This window comes from Electrophorus electricus, chromosome 6, assembly GCF_041902795.1.
Source record: "Electrophorus electricus isolate QZ-2024a chromosome 6, ASM4190279v1, whole genome shotgun sequence".
Taxonomy (NCBI): domain Eukaryota; kingdom Metazoa; phylum Chordata; class Actinopteri; order Gymnotiformes; family Gymnotidae; genus Electrophorus; species Electrophorus electricus.
In genome coordinates this window covers 33,365,419-33,389,811 of record NC_137502.1, presented here as the reverse complement: position 1 = coordinate 33,389,811, position 24,393 = coordinate 33,365,419, and the positions used below count along the sequence as shown (strand labels likewise).

The following is a 24,393-nucleotide window of genomic DNA, read 5'->3' as shown; positions in this document are numbered from 1 at the left end:
CGACATAAGGAAAGCAATCGAGGACGAACAATTCATAAAGGTATTATGTCTACACATTGTCCCCCGTTAGAATTCGTCACATCGAACAAGCTCGTAACAGCAGATTCGCTGTTTGGCGCACACAATAACTGAACACTATTGTTAAATTAACATTATTGTTAATGAAGGCCAGGTGAGATGGGCACCTCGTCTCGGATTGTGTTCAGCTATTTAAAGCCCGGTTCGATTCATGGAAATAGCTAGTCTTCCTTATTATCAGTCTCTCTAAACTTTTGTTTGGCTCTAATGGATGCATCAAGAGTCTTTGTGTTTGTGCTCCTGATTGCTGTCCTTAGTCTTGGTAAGTGTATTTTGGTGTTTCCTTTTTTCTTATGTGTTTCAGTGGATGACTTCTCCTGATAATCAACTTGACCACCCATCTCATGTTGTAGTATTAAGTTCTCCAGCAGAGCGACAGCAGCGAGGTGAAACTGGCTTGTTGCTATCACGAGTGATCAGAGACCACGAAGGTTTGAGTGCTCTTGACATTACGGTGTCTTTTTGGGATTTAACTACCAGGGCTCGGATGACCACTGTAGTTGTATCTGCAACTTATTTTGGCTAGGGTTAATGTCTACATCTTGCAGCTACCTGTGTCGTGTCTGTTTAGATGCTCATGGTGACCTACTTCAGCTCCAGGATGAGGAAGGTGGCAGTTCAGCTTTTGAACGTTCTGTAGTGGTGAAGGGAGGAACTAAGGGTGTTTGAAGGTAAAGTGTAAGCACTGGAGTGCTCCAGTCTGTTTTGGAGAACCTGTGTAGTAGCAAACCACTCACTCATGTGGGTGTAATCCTCCAGGATTTGAAATGGTTCATCAAGGAATGTTCTGCTTTCAGGTGGTGTGAGTCTAAGGGATGGCGTTCTCTGCAGCTATTGCCCTGTGCTGTGAACTTGCAGCAGGCCACCAGTACATGCCATCTGAATTGTCATGTGGGTCTGCATGGTCACAGGCTCTGGCAATTGAGTCTACCCTGCAAATGGTTTCTGAATAAATGTTCTCAAACTACTGGTCAACTTGCTTTCTTTTCCCAAAGACAAGTTTGCCTGGAGTGGTCTGGATCTTTTAAAAGCAGTATTTAAATTCCTGATTACATGAAGCCTACATTCCTGCCAATCTTGACTTAAATGGACCAAAAGACAGGTGAATTTACTGTTAATTCAGCTTGAATGAGTGGGGTGGATGTGTAATATGTCTGTATTTTGGAATGGAAGTACAGAAAGCTGGCTTTCTTTTGGCACAGAGGAGAGCTGGTATTCATAATGAGAGTTCAAGGCTGCAATGCCTTACCATGAACTACTTGGTAGCTTATTCTGTTACCATCATACATTGTTAACGGGCACAGTCATTCCACTGAATTGGTGTTGGCAAAGGACCCATTATCTTGGCCACTGTAGTGGAAACTATGCCAAAATTCACACATTCCATGTAAGAAAGCTCTCAAAACAAATGGGGTGGTTTATATGCACTGACTTGATCAATGTAAGGGCAGGTTTTTTTGTTTTGTTTCCCCCCCCCTTTTAGTTGTACTACAACAAACAATCTTCCAGAAATGACTGACTGACTTGGGGCAAACATGATTACACACCACAATCAATGAGGTCTTGCCTGACCTTCCAGAGATGATGAAGGATATTCTAGAAGAGACCTTCCATTCCCTTGGGCTGGCGCCATATGATTTTCTGTTCAAGCCTGCAAAGTCCTGGTTGCGTGGGAGTTGAGATAGTAGGCGGCATTCAAGAGAAAGCTAAAATATAAAAGCATTCACATTGTATACTTACGCAGAAAATTATTTATTTTATTTGCAGCCTAGGCTCCTGAAACCAGTAGCACTTGTGTTGATGCCTCCCCAGGACCACCTGCATTCTTGCAGTCACTTTCACCTACAAGTTAATTCTCAACCTCGTCCAACAGCTGCCAAAACCCTCATAAAGAATGGATGGATACCTTTATGATCCATGGGCTACATTCCCAGACAAATTGATGCGATCATTCGACAGAGGAAAAAAACCTACCTAGACCACGAATGAGAAAGGAAGCGATCTGGATTGTAGTGTGTGAGATGATGTCCAAGACTTTATGCATAAATCAAAGGAACTCTACTGATGGTGGCAAAATATCCTCCATCTGTGCAAGACAGAATAGAGACTTGATTGGGCTGGATGAATAAATGGAGATATTGGCTTGGTGCTAACACAAAATAAATATGTGAAGGATCTACTTCATGAAGAGGCTGAACAAATTTAACCTTACCCCTAATATCACCAACTACCAAAAACAAGGACTTCAATATAATTTATTAAAAACTGATGCAGTAGAATCTTTTTAAACTTGATCTGGTGATAGCCAAGGGCTGCCGTTCTCGCAGTCAAACTTGCCCTAGAGCAATGGAGACACTGGTTAGAAGGGGCTGGAGACACTGGTTAGAAGGGGCTGAACACCCCTTCTTGGTATACACAGACCATCGAAACCTAGAGTACCTACGGTCAGCTCGATGACTCAATCCACGACAAGCTAGGTGGTCTCCCGGTTTAACTTCACTGTGTCTTACAGACCCGGTTCCAAGAATCAAAAGGTAGATGCCTTGTCACAGATCTATGACAAGAGAGAGACCAACCTGAATCCAGAGACCATCCTGCCTAATAGCTGCTTCCTAGCTCCCATACGTTGGCTCTTCCAAGACGACCTGGAGAATGCTCTGAAGGATGAACTTAGCCCAGAGGAATGCCCCCCAGAAACACAATACATTTCAGCTTCCCACAGAGGAACATGACTAGAATGGGCTCATACGACCTTATGTAACGGACATCTGGGTATCACTCGCACCACGTACGTTTTGGTGGCCCTCCCTTCCTCACGATATGCGTGCGTTACATGATGTCTTGTGTAGTTTGTGCCCAGACACGCACCCATCGCAATATCCCTGCTGGAAAGCTACAGTCCCCGCCACATCGCCCCTGGACCCACATTGCAACAGACTTCATCACAGACTTACCTGCCTCTGAGAGAAACATGGTCATAATGCTGGTAGTGGACAAGCTGTCTAACATGTCGTCTCATTCCTTTTCCTCACTTGCCTATGGCCTTGGAAACCGCAGAAGCCATGTTCACTTATGTATTTTGCATATTTGGTCTACCAGAAGAGATCTGATCATGGTTCCAAATTTACATCAAGTCTGGAGGCAGTTTTGTAAACTAGGAATATAACTATGAATCTCTCCTCTGGTCACCATCCTCAGTCGACTGGGTAACTCAAGAGGTCGGAAGGTTCCTCCACCAGTAGTGTACCTCACAAACTGACTGGCACAAATTCCTCACATGGACGGAATACGCCCGCAACTCGCTCACGCACTCCTCCACTTGGCTCACTCCCTTTGAATGCGTCCACGGTCATCTAAGATGCTCCTAGTCTGCCTTTAGTGTTGAGGAATAGTACATTATAAAAGCAAGTGACAGTACATTATGTAAAAAACAAACAAACAAAAAAAAACAGTTAAATGAGTCATATAATGAGGATTTGCCAATTAAATAATGCTGTTTGATATGCTACCTGCATAGAAATATTACTGAAATGATTCTCTTAACAGTGTGATCATGTTAATTTATCATAAAAAAGGCAATTGGATTTATTGGTTCCAAATGCACGTTTTTGTCAATTGCACTAGTTTTAAACTACAATTTATAAATTGTTCTGTAAAGTTGTTTACATGGTTACTGTATTGTCAGAATATCTCAGCAATAATCACAGGTTCTAGGTTTTGTTTTGTTTTTTCTTCATAAAAACAACATTTTTTATTTTCTACAGCGTGCGTTTCAGAAGTGGTCAATCAACTATTATTTTTAGCATTTATCATTTACTAAACTATAGTCTTGTTTAGATGGTGTGCATTTTCCTGATGCCTCACGATTAGCGTAGGCATATACGTTATACATTTGGCTTTCTTTTGGCACAGAGGAGAGCAGGTATTCACAATGAGAGTTCAAGGCTGCAATGCCTTACCATGAACTACTTGGTAGCTTATTCTGTTACCATCATACATTGTTAACGGGCACAGTCATTCCACTGAATTGGTGTGTTGGCAAAGGACCCATTATCTTGGCCACTGTAGTGGACACTATGCCAAAATTCACACATTCCATGTAAGAAAGCTCTCAAAACAAATGGGGTGGTTTATATGCACTGACGATCAATGTAAGGGCAGGTTTTTTTGTTTTGTTTCCCTCGCCCCCTTTTAGTTGTACTACAACAAACAATCTTCCAGAAATGACTGACTGACTTGGGGCAAACATGATTACACATCACAATCAATGAGTTCTTGCCTGACCTTCTAGAGATGATGAAGGATATTCTAGAAGAGACCTTCCATTCCCTTGGGCTGGCGACATATGATTTTCAGTTCAAGCCTGCAAAGTCCTGGCTGCGTGGGAGCTGAGATAGTAGGCTGCATTCAAGAGAAAGCTAAAATATAAAAGCATTCACATTGTATACTTACACAGAAAATTATTTATTTTATTTGCAGCCTAGGCTCCAGAAACCAGTAGCACTTGTGTTGATGCCTCCCCAGGACCACCTGCATTCTTGCAGTCACTTTCACCTACAAGTTAATTCTCAACCTCGTCCAACAGCTGCCAAAACCCTCATAAAGAATGGATGGATACCTTTATGATCCATGGGCTACATTCCCAGACAAATTGATGCGATCATTCGACAGAGGAAAAAAACCTACCTAGACCACGAATGAGAAAGGAAGCGATCTGGATTGTAGTGTGTGAGATGATGTCCAAGACTTTATGCATAAATCAAAGGAACTCTACTGATGGTGGCAAAATATCCTCCATCTGTGCAAGACAGAATAGAGACGTGATTGGGCTGGATGAATAAATGGAGATATTGGCTTGGTGCTAACACAAAATAAATATGTGAAGGATCTACTTCATGAAGAGGCTGAACAAATTTAACCTTACCCCTAATATCACCAACTACCAAAAACAAGGACTTCAATATAATTTATTAAAAACTGATGCAGTAGAATCTTTTTAAACTTGATCTGGTGATAGCCAAGGGCCGCCATTCTCGCAGTCAAACTTGCCCTAGAGCAATGGAGACACTGGTTAGAAGGGGCTGAACACCCCTTCTTGGTATACACAGACCATCGAAACCTAGAGTACCTACGGTCAGCTCGATGACTCAATCCAAGACAAGCTAGGTGGTCTCCCGGTTTAACTTCACTGTGTCTTACAGACCCGGTTCCAAGAATCAAAAGGTAGATGCCTTGTCACAGATCTATGACAAGAGAGAGACCAACCCGAATCCAGAGACCATCCTGCCTAATAGCTGCTTCCTAGCTCCCATACGTTGGCGCTTCCAAGACGACCTGGAGAATGCTCGGAAGGATGACCCTAGCCCAGAGGAATGCCCCCCAGAAACACAATACATTTCAGCTTCCCACAGAGGAACATGACTAGAATGGGCTCATACGACCTTATGTAACGGACATCTGGGTATCACTCGCACCACGTAAGTTTTGGTGGCCCTCCCTTCCTCACGATATGCGGGCGTTACATGATGTCTTGTGTAGTTTGTGCCCAGTCACGCACCCATCGCACTATCCCTGCTGGAAAGCTACAGTCCCCGCCACATCGCCCCTGGACCCACATTGCAACAGACTTCATCACAGACTTACCTGCCTCTGAGAGAAACATGGTCATAATGCTGGTAGTGGACAAGCTGTCTAACATGTCGCCTCATTCCTTTTCCTCACTTGCCTATGGCCTTGGAAACCGCAGAAGCCATGTTCGCTTATGTATTTTGCATATTTGGTCTACCAGAAGAGATCTGATCATGGTTCCAAATTTACATCAAGTCTGGAGGCAGTTTTGTAAACTAGGAATATAACTATGAATCTCTCCTCTGGTCATCATCCCCAGTCGACTGGGTAACTCAAGAGGTCGGAAGGTTCCTCCACCAGTAGTGTACCTCACAAACTGACTGGCACAAATTCCTCACATGGACGGAATACGCCCGCAACTCGCTCACGCACTCCTCCACTTGGCTCACTCCCTTTGAATGCGTCCACGGTCATCTAAGATGCTCCTAGTCTGCCTTTAGTGTTGAGGAATAGTACATTATAAAAGCAAGTGACAGTACATTATGTAAAAAACAAACAAACAAAAAAAAACAGTTAAATGAGTCATATAATGAGGATTTGCCAATTAAATAATGCTGTTTGATATGCTACCTGCATAGAAATATTACTGAAATGATTCTCTTAACAGTGTGATCATGTTAATTTATCATAAAAAAGGCAATTGGATTTATTGGTTCCAAATGCACTTTTTTGTCAATTGCACTAGTTTTAAACTGTACAATTTATAAATTGTTCTGTAAAGTTGTTTACATGGTTACTGTATTGTCAGAATATCTCAGCACTAATCACAGGTTCTAGGTTTTGTTTTGTTTTTTCTTCATAAAAACAACATTTTTTATTTTCTACAGCGTGCGTTTCAGAAGTGGTCAATCAACTATTATTTTTAGCATTTATCATTTACTAAACTATAGTCTTGTTTAGATGGTGTGCATTTTCCTGATGCCTCACGATTAGCGTAGGTATATTCGTTATACATTGTTGTATATTGCGCAAATAAAATCTTCATTTAACAGGGAAATGTTTCATAGCCTAGAATCACAAAAGCTCTCATTCCAGCCCTACTATGGCGCTCAGGAATAACATTAATGCAGCCGCAGTTTTGAATTGTCGGTTGAACTGTTGCTTCGTTTATCTTAAAGCAACGTTTTTTTTTCACTGACGGCATGTTAGTAAAGTGTTCAGCAACACTTTAACTGATAACACATGTTAAACAACTATGTTGAACAAAACTGCCATGAAATCGTTACATCAGCGCCTCGCTTCATAAACAAGTGGTCATTTCAAAGTGACAACCGTGTGCTAAGGCATCGCGTTTTATCGCTCCTTCAATCTGGCGTTCATTTCCCAGAGGAGAGGAGCACTACGACATAAGGAAAGCAATCGAGGACGAACAATTCATAAAGGTATTATGTCTACACATTGTCCCCCGTTAGAATTCGTCACATCGAACAAGCTCGTAACAGCAGATTCGCTGTTTGGCGCACACAATAACTGAACACTATTGTTAAATTAACATTATTGTTAATGAAGGCCAGGTGAGATGGGCACCTCGTCTCGGATTGTGTTCAGCTATTTAAAGCCCGGTTCGATTCAAGGAAATAGCTAGTCTTCCTTATTATCAGTCTCTCTAAACTTTTGTTTGGCTCTAATGGATGCATCAAGAGTCTCTGTGTTTGTGCTCCTGATTGCTGTCCTTAGTCTTGGTAAGTGTATTTTGGTGTTTCCTTTTTTTCTTATGTGTTTCAGTGGATGACTTCTCCTGATAATCAACTTGACCACCCATCTCATGTTGTAGTATTAAGTTCTCCAGCAGAGCGACAGCAGCGAGGTGAAACTGGCTTGTTGCTATCACGAGTGATCAGAGACCACGAAGGTTTGAGTGCTCTTGACATTACGGTGTCTTTTTGGGATTTAACTACCAGGGCTCGGATGACCACTGTAGTTGTATCTGCAACTTATTTTGGCTAGGGTTAATGTCTACATCTTGCAGCTACCTGTGTCGTGTCTGTTTAGATGCTCATGGTGACCTACTTCAGCTCCAGGATGAGGAAGGTGGCAGTTCAGCTTTTGAACGTTCTGTAGTGGTGAAGGGAGGAACTAAGGGTGTTTGAAGGTAAAGTGTAAGCACTGGAGTGCTCCAGTCTGTTTTGGAGAACCTGTGTAGTAGCAAACCACTCACTCATGTGGGTGTAATCCTCCAGGATTTGAAATGGTTCATCAAGGAATGTTCTGCTTTCAGGTGGTGTGAGTCTAAGGGATGGCGTTCTCTGCAGCTATTGCCCTGTGCTGTGAACTTGCAGCAGGCCACCAGTACATGCCATCTGAATTGTCATGTGGGTCTGCATGGTCACAGGCTCTGGCAATTGAGTCTACCCTGCAAATGGTTTCTGAATAAATGTTCTCAAACTACTGGTCAACTTGCTTTCTTTTCCCAAAGACAAGTTTGCCTGGAGTGGTCTGGATCTTTTAAAAGCAGTATTTAAATTCCTGATTACATGAAGCCTACATTCCTGCCAATCTTGACTTAAATGGACCAAAAGACAGGTGAATTTACTGTTAATTCAGCTTGAATGAGTGGGGTGGATGTGTAATATGTCTGTATTTTGGAATGGAAGTACAGAAAGCTGGCTTTCTTTTGGCACAGAGGAGAGCTGGTATTCATAATGAGAGTTCAAGGCTGCAATGCCTTACCATGAACTACTTGGTAGCTTATTCTGTTACCATCATACATTGTTAACGGGCACAGTCATTCCACTGAATTGGTGTTGGCAAAGGACCCATTATCTTGGCCACTGTAGTGGAAACTATGCCAAAATTCACACATTCCATGTAAGAAAGCTCTCAAAACAAATGGGGTGGTTTATATGCACTGACTTGATCAATGTAAGGGCAGGTTTTTTTGTTTTGTTTCCCCCCCCCTTTTAGTTGTACTACAACAAACAATCTTCCAGAAATGACTGACTGACTTGGGGCAAACATGATTACACACCACAATCAATGAGGTCTTGCCTGACCTTCCAGAGATGATGAAGGATATTCTAGAAGAGACCTTCCATTCCCTTGGGCTGGCGCCATATGATTTTCTGTTCAAGCCTGCAAAGTCCTGGTTGCGTGGGAGTTGAGATAGTAGGCGGCATTCAAGAGAAAGCTAAAATATAAAAGCATTCACATTGTATACTTACGCAGAAAATTATTTATTTTATTTGCAGCCTAGGCTCCTGAAACCAGTAGCACTTGTGTTGATGCCTCCCCAGGACCACCTGCATTCTTGCAGTCACTTTCACCTACAAGTTAATTCTCAACCTCGTCCAACAGCTGCCAAAACCCTCATAAAGAATGGATGGATACCTTTATGATCCATGGGCTACATTCCCAGACAAATTGATGCGATCATTCGACAGAGGAAAAAAACCTACCTAGACCACGAATGAGAAAGGAAGCGATCTGGATTGTAGTGTGTGAGATGATGTCCAAGACTTTATGCATAAATCAAAGGAACTCTACTGATGGTGGCAAAATATCCTCCATCTGTGCAAGACAGAATAGAGACTTGATTGGGCTGGATGAATAAATGGAGATATTGGCTTGGTGCTAACACAAAATAAATATGTGAAGGATCTACTTCATGAAGAGGCTGAACAAATTTAACCTTACCCCTAATATCACCAACTACCAAAAACAAGGACTTCAATATAATTTATTAAAAACTGATGCAGTAGAATCTTTTTAAACTTGATCTGGTGATAGCCAAGGGCTGCCGTTCTCGCAGTCAAACTTGCCCTAGAGCAATGGAGACACTGGTTAGAAGGGGCTGGAGACACTGGTTAGAAGGGGCTGAACACCCCTTCTTGGTATACACAGACCATCGAAACCTAGAGTACCTACGGTCAGCTCGATGACTCAATCCACGACAAGCTAGGTGGTCTCCCGGTTTAACTTCACTGTGTCTTACAGACCCGGTTCCAAGAATCAAAAGGTAGATGCCTTGTCACAGATCTATGACAAGAGAGAGACCAACCTGAATCCAGAGACCATCCTGCCTAATAGCTGCTTCCTAGCTCCCATACGTTGGCTCTTCCAAGACGACCTGGAGAATGCTCTGAAGGATGAACTTAGCCCAGAGGAATGCCCCCCAGAAACACAATACATTTCAGCTTCCCACAGAGGAACATGACTAGAATGGGCTCATACGACCTTATGTAACGGACATCTGGGTATCACTCGCACCACGTACGTTTTGGTGGCCCTCCCTTCCTCACGATATGCGTGCGTTACATGATGTCTTGTGTAGTTTGTGCCCAGACACGCACCCATCGCAATATCCCTGCTGGAAAGCTACAGTCCCCGCCACATCGCCCCTGGACCCACATTGCAACAGACTTCATCACAGACTTACCTGCCTCTGAGAGAAACATGGTCATAATGCTGGTAGTGGACAAGCTGTCTAACATGTCGTCTCATTCCTTTTCCTCACTTGCCTATGGCCTTGGAAACCGCAGAAGCCATGTTCACTTATGTATTTTGCATATTTGGTCTACCAGAAGAGATCTGATCATGGTTCCAAATTTACATCAAGTCTGGAGGCAGTTTTGTAAACTAGGAATATAACTATGAATCTCTCCTCTGGTCACCATCCTCAGTCGACTGGGTAACTCAAGAGGTCGGAAGGTTCCTCCACCAGTAGTGTACCTCACAAACTGACTGGCACAAATTCCTCACATGGACGGAATACGCCCGCAACTCGCTCACGCACTCCTCCACTTGGCTCACTCCCTTTGAATGCGTCCACGGTCATCTAAGATGCTCCTAGTCTGCCTTTAGTGTTGAGGAATAGTACATTATAAAAGCAAGTGACAGTACATTATGTAAAAAACAAACAAACAAAAAAAAACAGTTAAATGAGTCATATAATGAGGATTTGCCAATTAAATAATGCTGTTTGATATGCTACCTGCATAGAAATATTACTGAAATGATTCTCTTAACAGTGTGATCATGTTAATTTATCATAAAAAAGGCAATTGGATTTATTGGTTCCAAATGCACGTTTTTGTCAATTGCACTAGTTTTAAACTACAATTTATAAATTGTTCTGTAAAGTTGTTTACATGGTTACTGTATTGTCAGAATATCTCAGCAATAATCACAGGTTCTAGGTTTTGTTTTGTTTTTTCTTCATAAAAACAACATTTTTTATTTTCTACAGCGTGCGTTTCAGAAGTGGTCAATCAACTATTATTTTTAGCATTTATCATTTACTAAACTATAGTCTTGTTTAGATGGTGTGCATTTTCCTGATGCCTCACGATTAGCGTAGGCATATACGTTATACATTTGGCTTTCTTTTGGCACAGAGGAGAGCAGGTATTCACAATGAGAGTTCAAGGCTGCAATGCCTTACCATGAACTACTTGGTAGCTTATTCTGTTACCATCATACATTGTTAACGGGCACAGTCATTCCACTGAATTGGTGTGTTGGCAAAGGACCCATTATCTTGGCCACTGTAGTGGACACTATGCCAAAATTCACACATTCCATGTAAGAAAGCTCTCAAAACAAATGGGGTGGTTTATATGCACTGACGATCAATGTAAGGGCAGGTTTTTTTGTTTTGTTTCCCTCCCCCCCTTTTAGTTGTACTACAACAAACAATCTTCCAGAAATGACTGACTGACTTGGGGCAAACATGATTACACATCACAATCAATGAGTTCTTGCCTGACCTTCTAGAGATGATGAAGGATATTCTAGAAGAGACCTTCCATTCCCTTGGGCTGGCGACATATGATTTTCAGTTCAAGCCTGCAAAGTCCTGGCTGCGTGGGAGCTGAGATAGTAGGCTGCATTCAAGAGAAAGCTAAAATATAAAAGCATTCACATTGTATACTTACACAGAAAATTATTTATTTTATTTGCAGCCTAGGCTCCAGAAACCAGTAGCACTTGTGTTGATGCCTCCCCAGGACCACCTGCATTCTTGCAGTCACTTTCACCTACAAGTTAATTCTCAACCTCGTCCAACAGCTGCCAAAACCCTCATAAAGAATGGATGGATACCTTTATGATCCATGGGCTACATTCCCAGACAAATTGATGCGATCATTCGACAGAGGAAAAAAACCTACCTAGACCACGAATGAGAAAGGAAGCGATCTGGATTGTAGTGTGTGAGATGATGTCCAAGACTTTATGCATAAATCAAAGGAACTCTACTGATGGTGGCAAAATATCCTCCATCTGTGCAAGACAGAATAGAGACGTGATTGGGCTGGATGAATAAATGGAGATATTGGCTTGGTGCTAACACAAAATAAATATGTGAAGGATCTACTTCATGAAGAGGCTGAACAAATTTAACCTTACCCCTAATATCACCAACTACCAAAAACAAGGACTTCAATATAATTTATTAAAAACTGATGCAGTAGAATCTTTTTAAACTTGATCTGGTGATAGCCAAGGGCCGCCATTCTCGCAGTCAAACTTGCCCTAGAGCAATGGAGACACTGGTTAGAAGGGGCTGAACACCCCTTCTTGGTATACACAGACCATCGAAACCTAGAGTACCTACGGTCAGCTCGATGACTCAATCCAAGACAAGCTAGGTGGTCTCCCGGTTTAACTTCACTGTGTCTTACAGACCCGGTTCCAAGAATCAAAAGGTAGATGCCTTGTCACAGATCTATGACAAGAGAGAGACCAACCCGAATCCAGAGACCATCCTGCCTAATAGCTGCTTCCTAGCTCCCATACGTTGGCGCTTCCAAGACGACCTGGAGAATGCTCGGAAGGATGACCCTAGCCCAGAGGAATGCCCCCCAGAAACACAATACATTTCAGCTTCCCACAGAGGAACATGACTAGAATGGGCTCATACGACCTTATGTAACGGACATCTGGGTATCACTCGCACCACGTAAGTTTTGGTGGCCCTCCCTTCCTCACGATATGCGGGCGTTACATGATGTCTTGTGTAGTTTGTGCCCAGTCACGCACCCATCGCACTATCCCTGCTGGAAAGCTACAGTCCCCGCCACATCGCCCCTGGACCCACATTGCAACAGACTTCATCACAGACTTACCTGCCTCTGAGAGAAACATGGTCATAATGCTGGTAGTGGACAAGCTGTCTAACATGTCGCCTCATTCCTTTTCCTCACTTGCCTATGGCCTTGGAAACCGCAGAAGCCATGTTCGCTTATGTATTTTGCATATTTGGTCTACCAGAAGAGATCTGATCATGGTTCCAAATTTACATCAAGTCTGGAGGCAGTTTTGTAAACTAGGAATATAACTATGAATCTCTCCTCTGGTCATCATCCCCAGTCGACTGGGTAACTCAAGAGGTCGGAAGGTTCCTCCACCAGTAGTGTACCTCACAAACTGACTGGCACAAATTCCTCACATGGACGGAATACGCCCGCAACTCGCTCACGCACTCCTCCACTTGGCTCACTCCCTTTGAATGCGTCCACGGTCATCTAAGATGCTCCTAGTCTGCCTTTAGTGTTGAGGAATAGTACATTATAAAAGCAAGTGACAGTACATTATGTAAAAAACAAACAAACAAAAAAAAACAGTTAAATGAGTCATATAATGAGGATTTGCCAATTAAATAATGCTGTTTGATATGCTACCTGCATAGAAATATTACTGAAATGATTCTCTTAACAGTGTGATCATGTTAATTTATCATAAAAAAGGCAATTGGATTTATTGGTTCCAAATGCACTTTTTTGTCAATTGCACTAGTTTTAAACTGTACAATTTATAAATTGTTCTGTAAAGTTGTTTACATGGTTACTGTATTGTCAGAATATCTCAGCAATAATCACAGGTTCTAGGTTTTGTTTTGTTTTTTCTTCATAAAAACAACATTTTTTATTTTCTACAGCGTGCGTTTCAGAAGTGGTCAATCAACTATTATTTTTAGCATTTATCATTTACTAAACTATAGTCTTGTTTAGATTGTGTGCATTTTCCTGATGCCTCACGATTAGCGTAGGTATATTCGTTATACATTGTTGTATATTGCGCAAATAAAATCTTCATTTAACAGGGAAATGTTTCATAGCCTAGAATCACAAAAGCTCTCATTCCAGCCCTACTATGGCGCTCAGGAATAACATTAATGCAGCCGCAGTTTTGAATTGTCGGTTGAACTGTTGCTTCGTTTATCTTAAAGCAACGTTTTTTTTTCACTGACGGCATGTTAGTAAAGTGTTCAGCAACACTTTAACTGATAACACATGTTAAACAACTATGTTGAACAAAACTGCCATGAAATCGTTACATCAGCGCCTCGCTTCATAAACAAGTGGTCATTTCAAAGTGACAACCGTGTGCTAAGGCATCGCGTTTTATCGCTCCTTCAATCTGGCGTTCATTTCCCAGAGGAGAGGAGCACTACGACATAAGGAAAGCAATCGAGGACGAACAATTCATAAAGGTATTATGTCTACACATTGTCCCCCGTTAGAATTCGTCACATCGAACAAGCTCGTAACAGCAGATTCGCTGTTTGGCGCACACAATAACTGAACACTATTGTTAAATTAACATTATTGTTAATGAAGGCCAGGTGAGATGGGCACCTCGTCTCGGATTGTGTTCAGCTATTTAAAGCCCGGTTCGATTCAAGGAAATAGCTAGTCTTCCTTATTATCAGTCTCTCTAAACTTTTGTTTGGCTCTAATGGATGCATCAAGAGTCTCTGTGTTTGTGCTCCTGATTGCTGTCCTTAGTCTTGGTAAGTGTATTTTGGTGTTTCCTTTTTTCTTATGTGTTTCAGTGGATGACTTCTCCTGATAATCAACTTGACCACCCATCTCATGTTGTAGTATTAAGTTCTCCAGCCGAGCGACAGCAGCGAGGTGAAACTGGCTTGTTGCTATCACGAGTGATCAGAGACCACGAAGGTTTGAGTGCTCTTGACATTACGGTGTCTTTTTGGGATTTAACTACCAGGGCTCGGATGACCACTGTAGTTGTATCTGCAACTTATTTTGGCTAGGGTTAATGTCTACATCTTACAGCTACCTGTGTCGTGTCTGTTTAGATGCTCATGGTGACCTACTTCAGCTCCAGGATGAGGAAGGTGGCAGTTCAGCTTTTGAACGTTCTGTAGTGGTGAAGGGAGGAACTAAGGGTGTTTGAAGGTAAAGTGTAAGCACTGGAGTGCTCCAGTCTGTTTTGGAGAACCTGTGTAGTAGCAAACCACTCACTCATGTGGGTGTAATCCTCCAGGATTTGAAATGGTTCATCAAGGAATGTTCTGCTTTCAGGTGGTGTGAGTCTAAGGGATGGCGTTCTCTGCAGCTATTGCCCTGTGCTGTGAACTTGCAGCAGGCCACCAGTACATGCCATCTGAATTGTCATGTGGGTCTGCATGGTCACAGGCTCTGGCAATTGAGTCTACCCTGCAAATGGTTTCTGAATAAATGTTCTCAAACTACTGGTCAACTTGCTTTCTTTTCCCAAAGACAAGTTTGCCTGGAGTGGTCTGGATCTTTTAAAAGCAGTATTTAAATTCCTGATTACATGAAGCCTACATTCCTGCCAATCTTGACTTAAATGGACCAAAAGACAGGTGAATTTACTGTTAATTCAGCTTGAATGAGTGGGGTGGATGTGTAATATGTCTGTATTTTGGAATGGAAGTACAGAAAGCTGGCTTTCTTTTGGCACAGAGGAGAGCTGGTATTCATAATGAGAGTTCAAGGCTGCAATGCCTTACCATGAACTACTTGGTAGCTTATTCTGTTACCATCATACATTGTTAACGGGCACAGTCATTCCACTGAATTGGTGTTGGCAAAGGACCCATTATCTTGGCCACTGTAGTGGAAACTATGCCAAAATTCACACATTCCATGTAAGAAAGCTCTCAAAACAAATGGGGTGGTTTATATGCACTGACTTGATCAATGTAAGGGCAGGTTTTTTTGTTTTGTTTCTCCCCCCCCCCTTTTAGTTGTACTACAACAAACAATCTTCCAGAAATGACTGACTGACTTGGGGCAAACATGATTACACACCACAATCAATGAGGTCTTGCCTGACCTTCCAGAGATGATGAAGGATATTCTAGAAGAGACCTTCCATTCCCTTGGGCTGGCGCCATATGATTTTCTGTTCAAGCCTGCAAAGTCCTGGTTGCGTGGGAGTTGAGATAGTAGGCGGCATTCAAGAGAAAGCTAAAATATAAAAGCATTCACATTGTATACTTACACAGAAAATTATTTATTTTATTTGCAGCCTAGGCTCCTGAAACCAGTAGCACTTGTGTTGATGCCTCCCCAGGACCACCTGCATTCTTGCAGTCACTTTCACCTACAAGTTAATTCTCAACCTCGTCCAACAGCTGCCAAAACCCTCATAAAGAATGGATGGATACCTTTATGATCCATGGGCTACATTCCCAGACAAATTGATGCGATCATTCGACAGAGGAAAAAAACCTACCTAGACCACGAATGAGAAAGGAAGCGATCTGGATTGTAGTGTGTGAGATGATGTCCAAGACTTTATGCATAAATCAAAGGAACTCTACTGATGGTGGCAAAATATCCTCCATCTGTGCAAGACAGAATAGAGACTTGATTGGGCTGGATGAATAAATGGAGATATTGGCTTGGTGCTAACACAAAATAAATATGTGAAGGATCTACTTCATGAAGAGGCTGAACAAATTTAACCTTACCCCTAATATCACCAACTACCAAAAACAAGGACTTCAATATAATTTATTAAAAACTGATGCAGTAGAATCTTTTTAAACTTGATCTGGTGATAGCCAAGGGCTGCCGTTCTCGCAGTCAAACTTGCCCTAGAGCAATGGAGACACTGGTTAGAAGGGGCTGAACACCCCTTCTTGGTATACACAGACCATCGAAACCTAGAGTACCTACGGTCAGCTCGATGACTCAATCCAAGACAAGCTAGGTGGTCTCCCGGTTTAACTTCACTGTGTCTTACAGACCCGGTTCCAAGAATCAAAAGGTAGATGCCTTGTCACAGATCTATGACAAGAGAGAGACCAACCCGAATCGAGAGACCATCCTGCCTAATAGCTGCTTCCTAGCTCCCATACGTTGGCGCTTCCAAGACGACCTGGAGAATGCTCTGAAGGATGACACTAGCCCAGAGGAATGCCCCCCAGAAAAACAATACATTTCAGCTTCCCACAGAGGAACATGACTAGAATGGGCTCATACGACCTTATGTAACGGACATCTGGGTATCACTCGCACCACGTACGTTTTGGTGGCCCTCCCTTCCTCACGATATGCGTGCGTTACATGATGTCTTGTGCAGTTTGTGCCCAGACACGCACCCATCGCACTATCCCTGCTGGAAAGCTACAGTCCCCGCCACATCGCCCCTGGACCCACATTGCAACAGACTTCATCACAGACTTACCTGCCTCTGAGAGAAACATGGTCATAATGCTGGTAGTGGACAAGCTGTCTAACATGTCGCCTCATTCCTTTTCCTCACTTGCCTATTGCCTTGGAAACCGCAGAAGCCATGTTCACTTATGTATTTTGCATATTTGGTCTACCAGAAGAGATCTGATCATGGTTCCAAATTTACATCAAGTCTGGAGGCAGTTTTGTAAACTAGGAATATAACTATGAATCTCTCCTCTGGTCACCATCCTCAGTCGACTGGGTAACTCAAGAGGTCGGAAGGTTCCTCCACCAGTAGTGTACCTCACAAACTGACTGGCACAAATTCCTCACATGGACGGAATACGCCCGCAACTCGCTCACGCACTCCTCCACTTGGCTCACTCCCTTTGAATGCGTCCACGGTCATCTAAGATGCTCCTAGTCTGCCTTTAGTGTTGAGGAATAGTACATTATAAAAGCAAGTGACAGTACATTATGTAAAAAACAAACAAACAAAAAAAAACAGTTAAATGAGTCATATAATGAGGATTTGCCAATTAAATAATGCTGTTTGATATGCTACCTGCATAGAAATATTACTGAAATGATTCTCTTAACAGTGTGATCATGTTAATTTATCATAAAAAAGGCAATTGGATTTATTGGTTCCAAATGCACTTTTTTGTCAATTGCACTAGTTTTAAACTGTACAATTTATAAATTGTTCTGTAAAGTTGTTTACATGGTTACTGTATTGTCAGAATATCTCAGCAATAATCACAGGTTCTAGGTTTTGTTTTGTTTTTTCTTCATAAAAACAACATTTTTTATTTTCTACAGCGTGCGTTTCAGAAGTGGTCAATCAACTATTATTTTTAGCATTTATCATTTACTAAACTATAGTCTTGTTTAGATTGTGTGCATTTTCCTGATGCCTCACGATTAGCGTAGGTATATTCGTTATACATTGTTGTATATTGCGCAAATAAAATCTTCATTTAACAGGGAAATGTTTCATAGCCTAGAATCACAAAAGCTCTCATTCCAGCCCTACTATGGCGCTCAGGAATAACATTAATGCAGCCGCAGTTTTGAATTGTCGGTTGAACTGTTGCTTCGTTTATCTTAAAGCAACGTTTTTTTTTCACTGACGGCATGTTAGTAAAGTGTTCAGCAACACTTTAACTGATAACACATGTTAAACAACTATGTTGAACAAAACTGCCATGAAATCGTTACATCAGCGCCTCGCTTCATAAACAAGTGGTCATTTCAAAGTGACAACCGTGTGCTAAGGCATCGCGTTTTATCGCTCCTTCAATCTGGCGTTCATTTCCCAGAGGAGAGGAGCACTACGACATAAGGAAAGCAATTGAGGACGAACAATTCATAAAGGTATTATGTCTACACATTGTCCCCCGTTAGAATTCGTCACATCGAACAAGCTCGTAACAGCAGATTCGCTGTTTGGCGCACACAATAACTGAACACTATTGTTAAATTAACATTATTGTTAATGAAGGCCAGGTGAGATGGGCACCTCGTCTCGGATTGTGTTCAGCTATTTAAAGCCCGGTTCGATTCAAGGAAATAGCTAGTCTTCCTTATTATCAGTCTCTCTAAACTTTTGTTTGGCTCTAATGGATGCATCAAGAGTCTCTGTGTTTGTGCTCCTGATTGCTGTCCTTAGTCTTGGTAAGTGTATTTTGGTGTTTCCTTTTTTCTTATGTGTTTCAGTGGATGACTTCTCCTGATAATCAACTTGACCACCCATCTCATGTTGTAGTATTAAGTTCTCCAGCAGAGCGACAGCAGCGAGGTGAAACTGGCTTGTTGCTATCACGAGTGATCAGAGACCACGAAGGTTTGAGTGCTCTTGACATTACGGTGTCTTTTTGGGATTTAACTACCAGGGCTCGGATGACCACTGTAGTTGTATCTGCAACTTATTTTGGCTAGGGTTAATGTCTACATCTTGCAGCTACCTGTGTCGTGTCTGTTTAGATGCTCATGGTGACCTGCCCCAGCTCAGACTACAGCTCCAGGATGAGGAAGGTGGCAATTCAGCTTTTGAACGTTCTGTAGTGGTGAAGGGAGGAACTAAGGGTGTTTGAAGGTAAAGTGTAAGCACTGGAGTGCTCCAGTCTGTTTTGGAGAACCTGTGTAGTAGCAAACCACTCACTCATGTGGGTGTAATCCTCCAGGATTTGAAATGGTTCATCAAGGAATGTTCTGCTTTCAGGTGGTGTGAGTCTAAGGGATGGCGTTCTCTGCAGCTATTGCCCTGTGCTGTGAACTTGCAGCAGGCCACCAGTACATGCCATCTGAATTGTCATGTGGGTCTGCATGGTCACAGGCTCTGGCAATTGAGTCTACCCTGCAAATGGTTTCTGAATAAATGTTCTCAAACTACTGGTCAACTTGCTTTCTTTTCCCAAAGACAAGTTTGCCTGGAGTGGTCTGGATCTTTTAAAAGCAGTATTTAAATTCCTGATTACATGAAGCCTACATTCCTGCCAATCTTGACTTAAATGGACCAAAAGCCAGGCGAATTTACTGTTAATTCAGCTTGAATGAGTGGGGAGATGTGTAATATGTCTGTATTTTGGAATGGAAGTACAGAAAGCTGGCTTTCTTTTGGCACAGAGGAGAGCTGGTATTCACAATGAGAGTTCAAGGCTGCAATGCCTTACCATGAACTACTTGGTAGCTTATTCTGTTACCATCATACATTGTTAACGGGCACAGTCATTCCACTGAATTGGTGTTGGCAAAGGACCCATTATCTTGGCCACTGTAGTGGAAACTATGCCAAAATTCACACATTCCATGTAAGAAAGCTCTCAAAACAAATGGGGTGGTTTATATGCACTGACTTGATCAATGTAAGGGCAGGTTTTTTTGTTTTGTTTCCCCCCCCCCCCCCCCCCCTTTTAGTTGTACTACAACAAATAATCTTCCAGAAATGACTGACTGACTTGGGGCAAACATGATTACACACCACAATCAATGAGGTCTTGCCTGACCTTCCAGAGATGATGAAGGATATTCTAGAAGAGACCTTCCATTCCCTTGGGCTGGTGACATATGATTTTCAGTTCAAGCCTGCAAAGTCCTGGCTGCGTGGGAGCTGAGATAGTAGGCTGCATTCAAGAGAAAGCTAAAATATAAAAGCATTCACATTGTATTCTTACACAGAAAATTATTTATTTTATTTGCAGCCTAGGCTCCTGAAACCAGTAGCACTTCTGTTGATGCCTCCCCAGGACCACCTGCATTCTTGCAGTCACTTTCACCTACAAGTTAATTCTCAACCTCGTCCAACAGCAGCCAAAACCCTCATACAGAATGGATGGATACCTTTATGATCCATGGGCTACATTCCCAGACAAATTGACGCAATCATTCGACAGAGGAAAAAAACCTACCTAGACCACGAATGAGAAAGAAAGCGATCTGGATTGTAGTGTGTGAGATGATGTCCAAGACTTTATGCATAAATCAAAGGAACTCTACTGATGGTGGCAAAATATCCTCCATCTGTGCAAGACAGAATAGAGACTTGATTGGGCTGGATGAATAAATGGAGATATTGGCTTGGTGCTAACACAAAATAAATATGTGAAGGATCTACTTCATGAAGAGGCTGAACAAATTTAACCTTACCCCTAATATCACCAACTACCAAAAACAAGGACTTCAATATAATTTATTAAAAACTGATGCAGTAGAATCTTTTTAAACTTGATCTGGTGATAGCCAAGGGCTGCCGTTCTCGCAGTCAAACTTGCCCTAGAGCAATGGAGACACTGGTTAGAAGGGGCTGAACACCCCTTCTTGGTATACACAGACCATCGAAACCTAGAGTACCTACGGTCAGCTCGATGACTCAATCCAAGACAAGCTAGGTGGTCTCCCGGTTTAACTTCACTGTGTCTTACAGACCCGGTTCCAAGAATCAAAAGGTAGATGCCTTGTCACAGATCTATGACAAGAGAGAGACCAACCCGAATCGAGAGACCATCCTGCCTAATAGCTGCTTCCTAGCTCCCATACGTTGGCGCTTCCAAGACGACCTGGAGAATGCTCTGAAGGATGACACTAGCCCAGAGGAATGCCCCCCAGAAAAACAATACATTTCAGCTTCCCACAGAGGAACATGACTAGAATGGGCTCATACGACCTTATGTAACGGACATCTGGGTATCACTCGCACCACGTTCGTTTTGGTGGCCCTCCCTTCCTCACGATATGCGTGCGTTACATGATGTCTTGTGTAGTTTGTGCCCAGACACGCACCCATCGCACTATCCCTGCTGGAAAGCTACAGTCCCCGCCACATCGCCCCTGGACCCACATTGCAACAGACTTCATCACAGACTTACCTGCCTCTGAGAGAAACATGGTCATAATGCTGGTAGTGGACAAGCTGTCTAACATGTCGCCTCATTCCTTTTCCTCACTTGCCTATTGCCTTGGAAACCGCAGAAGCCATGTTCACTTATGTATTTTGCATATTTGGTCTACCAGAAGAGATCTGATCATGGTTCCAAATTTACATCAAGTCTGGAGGCAGTTTTGTAAACTAGGAATATAACTATGAATCTCTCCTCTGGTCACCATCCTCAGTCGACTGGGTAACTCAAGAGGTCGGAAGGTTCCTCCACCAGTAGTGTACCTCACAAACTGACTGGCACAAATTCCTCACATGGACGGAATACGCCCGCAACTCGCTCACGCACTCCTCCACTTGGCTCACTCCCTTGGAATGCGTCCACGGTCATCTAAGATGCTCCTAGTCTGCCTTTAGTGTTGAGGAATAGTACATTATAAAAGCAAGTGACAGTACATTATGTAAAAAACAAACAAACAAAAAAAAACAGTTAAATGAGTCATATAATGAGGATTTGCCAATTAAATAATGCTGTTTGATATGCTACCTGCATAGAAATATTACTGAAATGATTCTCTTAACAGTGTGATCATGTTAATTTATCATAAAAAAGGCAATTGGATTTATTGGTTCCAAATGCACTTTTTTGTCAATTGCACTAGTTTTAAACTGTACAATTTATAAATTGTTCTGTAAAGTTGTTTACATGGTTACTGTATTGTCAGAATATCTCAGCAATAATCACAGGTTCTAGGTTTTGTTTTGTTTTTTCTTCATAAAAACAACATTTTTTATTTTCTACAGCGTGCGTTTCAGAAGTGGTCAATCAACTATTATTTTTAGCATTTATCATTTACTAAACTATAGTCTTGTTTAGATTGTGTGCATTTTCCTGATGCCTCACGATTAGCGTAGGTATATTCGTTATACATTGTTGTATATTGCGCAAATAAAATCTTCATTTAACAGGGAAATGTTTCATAGCCTAGAATCACAAAAGCTCTCATTCCAGCCCTACTATGGCGCTCAGGAATAACATTAATGCAGCCGCAGTTTTGAATTGTCGGTTGAACTGTTGCTTCGTTTATCTTAAAGCAACGTTTTTTTTTCACTGACGGCATGTTAGTAAAGTGTTCAGCAACACTTTAACTGATAACACATGTTAAACAACTATGTTGAACAAAACTGCCATGAAATCGTTACATCAGCGCCTCGCTTCATAAACAAGTGGTCATTTCAAAGTGACAACCGTGTGCTAAGGCATCGCGTTTTATCGCTCCTTCAATCTGGCGTTCATTTCCCAGAGGAGAGGAGCACTACGACATAAGGAAAGCAATTGAGGACGAACAATTCATAAAGGTATTATGTCTACACATTGTCCCCCGTTAGAATTCGTCACATCGAACAAGCTCGTAACAGCAGATTCGCTGTTTGGCGCACACAATAACTGAACACTATTGTTAAATTAACATTATTGTTAATGAAGGCCAGGTGAGATGGGCACCTCGTCTCGGATTGTGTTCAGCTATTTAAAGCCCGGTTCGATTCAAGGAAATAGCTAGTCTTCCTTATTATCAGTCTCTCTAAACTTTTGTTTGGCTCTAATGGATGCATCAAGAGTCTCTGTGTTTGTGCTCCTGATTGCTGTCCTTAGTCTTGGTAAGTGTATTTTGGTGTTTCCTTTTTTCTTATGTGTTTCAGTGGATGACTTCTCCTGATAATCAACTTGACCACCCATCTCATGTTGTAGTATTAAGTTCTCCAGCAGAGCGACAGCAGCGAGGTGAAACTGGCTTGTTGCTATCACGAGTGATCAGAGACCACGAAGGTTTGAGTGCTCTTGACATTACGGTGTCTTTTTGGGATTTAACTACCAGGGCTCGGATGACCACTGTAGTTGTATCTGCAACTTATTTTGGCTAGGGTTAATGTCTACATCTTGCAGCTACCTGTGTCGTGTCTGTTTAGATGCTCATGGTGACCTGCCCCAGCTCAGACTACAGCTCCAGGATGAGGAAGGTGGCAATTCAGCTTTTGAACGTTCTGTAGTGGTGAAGGGAGGAACTAAGGGTGTTTGAAGGTAAAGTGTAAGCACTGGAGTGCTCCAGTCTGTTTTGGAGAACCTGTGTAGTAGCAAACCACTCACTCATGTGGGTGTAATCCTCCAGGATTTGAAATGGTTCATCAAGGAATGTTCTGCTTTCAGGTGGTGTGAGTCTAAGGGATGGCGTTCTCTGCAGCTATTGCCCTGTGCTGTGAACTTGCAGCAGGCCACCAGTACATGCCATCTGAATTGTCATGTGGGTCTGCATGGTCACAGGCTCTGGCAATTGAGTCTACCCTGCAAATGGTTTCTGAATAAATGTTCTCAAACTACTGGTCAACTTGCTTTCTTTTCCCAAAGACAAGTTTGCCTGGAGTGGTCTGGATCTTTTAAAAGCAGTATTTAAATTCCTGATTACATGAAGCCTACATTCCTGCCAATCTTGACTTAAATGGACCAAAAGCCAGGCGAATTTACTGTTAATTCAGCTTGAATGAGTGGGGAGATGTGTAATATGTCTGTATTTTGGAATGGAAGTACAGAAAGCTGGCTTTCTTTTGGCACAGAGGAGAGCTGGTATTCACAATGAGAGTTCAAGGCTGCAATGCCTTACCATGAACTACTTGGTAGCTTATTCTGTTACCATCATACATTGTTAACGGGCACAGTCATTCCACTGAATTGGTGTTGGCAAAGGACCCATTATCTTGGCCACTGTAGTGGAAACTATGCCAAAATTCACACATTCCATGTAAGAAAGCTCTCAAAACAAATGGGGAGGTTTATATGCACTGACTTGATCAATGTAAGGGCAGGTTTTTTTGTTTTGTTTCCCCCCCCCCCCCCCTTTTAGTTGTACTACAACAAATAATCTT

The 24,393-nt window shown here is 42.3% G+C and overlaps 5 long non-coding RNA genes across 5 annotated transcripts; all 5 read left to right on the top strand.

Annotated features, from left to right (window-relative positions):
• Nucleotides 1-259: 259 nt before the first annotated feature.
• LOC145658452 (uncharacterized) lies at nt 260-1,023 on the top strand. Its single transcript, XR_014124021.1, has 4 exons — nt 260-340; nt 432-509; nt 650-749; nt 876-1,023. It is a non-coding gene; the product is annotated as an uncharacterized LOC145658452 (long non-coding RNA).
• A 6,268-nt stretch (nt 1,024-7,291) lies between these two features.
• Nucleotides 7,292-8,072, top strand: LOC145658445 (uncharacterized). The gene is made up of 4 exons (XR_014124014.1): nt 7,292-7,388; nt 7,481-7,558; nt 7,699-7,798; nt 7,925-8,072. It is a non-coding gene; the product is annotated as an uncharacterized LOC145658445 (long non-coding RNA).
• Nucleotides 8,073-14,340: 6,268 nt separating this feature from the next.
• LOC118241181 (uncharacterized) lies at nt 14,341-15,120 on the top strand. The gene is made up of 4 exons (XR_004775888.2): nt 14,341-14,437; nt 14,529-14,606; nt 14,747-14,846; nt 14,973-15,120. It is a non-coding gene; the product is annotated as an uncharacterized LOC118241181 (long non-coding RNA).
• Nucleotides 15,121-18,679: 3,559 nt separating this feature from the next.
• LOC145658439 (uncharacterized) lies at nt 18,680-19,471 on the top strand. The gene is made up of 4 exons (XR_014124008.1): nt 18,680-18,776; nt 18,868-18,945; nt 19,086-19,197; nt 19,324-19,471. It is a non-coding gene; the product is annotated as an uncharacterized LOC145658439 (long non-coding RNA).
• A 3,565-nt stretch (nt 19,472-23,036) lies between these two features.
• On the top strand, nt 23,037-23,828 carry LOC145658440 (uncharacterized). The gene is made up of 4 exons (XR_014124009.1): nt 23,037-23,133; nt 23,225-23,302; nt 23,443-23,554; nt 23,681-23,828. It is a non-coding gene; the product is annotated as an uncharacterized LOC145658440 (long non-coding RNA).
• Nucleotides 23,829-24,393: the final 565 nt, after the last annotated feature.